Genomic DNA, 2500 nt, shown 5'->3' on the forward strand with positions numbered 1-2500 from the left:
CGGAATAGTTAGCATATTCATTATAATAATACTGATTCACATCATCGACAAATATCATTAGTGACTCCATCATCATCATTAGATCAACCATCAGCCCAAGTCGTCATCATAATCACAACAGTTTTAATTATCGCAATTTAATCACCGTGAGCAGTCACCATCGCCGCTGCAGTTATCACCATCATCTTGGTCTCAACACACACACACACACACACACACACAACTAGACACACAGTGTGTAAGAGTCAGGCCCATTAACTCATATATGGCTCAGTTATTAACATCGAAGCCGGATCTAACAGACGAGGAGGAACTTCTAAAAGTCTCTTTAACAGGAAGCAGATTTAAACGCAGCAGAATTTCCCAAAAGTTCATTTTATCCATCTTCTTCTGATGTTTGGAGTCGGAACCCAACGTCTTCCACATCCTGGGAAATCCACCGCGGTGTTCAACCCGTCCCTCTGTCCGACTCCTCGGCTGTGGAATCCATTAAACTGTACAATCCATGGCTGCTGTTGATTTAATTATTTTAAAATTCACCACGTTTTTTTTTCCCGCAATGCAGCCAAACCTGTGGAGTTTACAGTCAGTTCGGTGGTCGATCTTCTCGCTGTAACAGCAGAGGTGAAGCTGCAATTTGCGTAAAAATCCGTCGCACAAGAATCGGCGCCCTGCGAACGATATCGTCCACTGAGGCTGTAACACTCATTGGATCCTTTGAAATCCATCTTTCAACAACCGGTTCCTCTGATGATGAGCTGATATGAGAAGCTGCATCATCTGCACACGACACTACACTCAGTTTCCTCATCTGCCATTCTCTTGCCGCATTTTCATTTTCCTTCGTTTAAAGTCCAGTAATTATTCTTCCGTCCGTGGAGGGAAAAGTAGCTAAACACAACGTCCCGTCACATCTGTCGCAGCAGATGTGACGCTCTGCAAACAATATCGTCCACGGAAGAATCTGTCGCACATAGAAGCCGCAAAATTCGGGAGCGACGTGAGGATTGTGAGTCTTTAACTTTCGACCAAACTGCAAAAGTCCACTGAGGATTTAAAAAGCTGCATCGTCTGCATACAACCAAACTCAAACCATCTCCTTGAGCCCAAAAAGCCTCAGTTTCCTCATCTGCCATTTTTCTTATCGCGGTTTACTACTCTCCATTTAAAGTCCTCTCGTGTCCTGTTCGTCTGTGGACAGAAAAGTGGGCTGATCGATCGATATGCTCCAACCAACTCCCTTCCTGTTCTCGTGCTTTGTGAAACCACAGAGATTTGTCGGGTGATTATTTTTTCTGCTCGGCCAAGGTTTCTGATCTCCGAGGTTGTTCTCAGTCAGGAAGGTTGTCGTGTCATTTATGTTCCCCCCGACTCCTCTTACTTTCCTCACAAAGAAACTTCCTCTGCACAACCTCATCCATCTGTCAGGTTGCTTTATTAAATTAGTCCCTCTCAGGAGTCACTGTCAGGTTTTACGAGGTCACTAAATTAGGAGAAACGTCATTGGCTGACGGATTTTATATGTGTGGAGTTGGTGCCAAAACTATTTTCTTATTTCTCTTTAACACCGTGTTGGATTTCTATTTGAACCTTTAAAATATGCACTTGTTCGGGTAAAACGTCCCAAAAGGGCCAGAAAGAAATGTGCAGATTTTGTTTTTTTATTCAAATTAAAATCACAATTGACAGTTGTGCAAATAAAAAGTTTTTATTTCCTGTATGTGATGCACCTTGTACACTGATATAACGTCTTTCCACTGAGTAAAAGGAAAGAGTATTTAAATTGGCACTGATATATCATCTTCAAGAGAAGGTGGAAAATAAAAAATAAAAGCTTTCATTCCTTCAGTTCCAGGTGGATTTTTGAAAAGGCAGAAGTTGGTCAATTAAAATTTGTAATTCATGTCAGATTCGCCTTTTATATGAAAATACCTTTTGGCCTCGTTAATTTGTGTTTTTTACTTTAAAATCTCCAACAAATGTCTTTCATGGGAAATATTCTCCCACGTGTGCTGATCTCTACCGTTTAGAAATAAACTGGGAAGTAATTGCGAGTGTTTAAATTCACAGTTCAGTTCTGAAGCTCGGCGCCGACAAAGCCTCACAAACCGGCTGACGTCTTTCAGGCCGCTGGCGTTTTGGATCATGAAAGAAAACCTGAAGCTGCGGTTTAAAGTCGAGCTGAAGCTGAAGAGCTAACGAGATGAACGAGTCCTGTGAGCTGCGATCAGACGACGGGTCAGTGGAGTGTTAACAGATCTGTGGAGCGATCGACTCGCAGCTGATGGGAGATCTGTGTTTAACTGAGAGCTGGTTTAACACGGATTCACACTGTGAGTCTTTGATCAGCCAATCGAAACATTGGAAAGTGACAGATATGAATGTAGAATTAGACGTGGAAGGTTGTGGTTTTCAGACTCTGTCAGGCAGACATCAGGAGAGCTCGCTGCCTTGCTCGAGGGTGTTTTTGGGTGAATGCACCAGCAGCTGCTGCTGAGAT

At 42.8% G+C, this 2500-nt stretch overlaps 1 protein-coding gene across 1 annotated transcript in view; it reads right to left on the reverse strand.

Moving 5' to 3' along the window:
- LOC117757011 (thyrotropin-releasing hormone-degrading ectoenzyme-like) overlaps positions 1 to 2500 on the reverse strand; it is a 114869-nt gene that overhangs the window by 305 nt on the left and 112064 nt on the right. The window contains 1 exon segment of the mRNA XM_034577724.1: positions 1 to 2500. This exon segment is cut by the window's left edge and continues 305 nt beyond it; it is cut by the window's right edge and continues 764 nt beyond it. The gene's annotated coding sequence lies outside the window, so the exon portion shown is untranslated.

Source organism: Hippoglossus hippoglossus, chromosome 23 (assembly GCF_009819705.1).
Source record: "Hippoglossus hippoglossus isolate fHipHip1 chromosome 23, fHipHip1.pri, whole genome shotgun sequence".
Taxonomy (NCBI): Eukaryota; Metazoa; Chordata; class Actinopteri; order Pleuronectiformes; family Pleuronectidae; genus Hippoglossus; species Hippoglossus hippoglossus.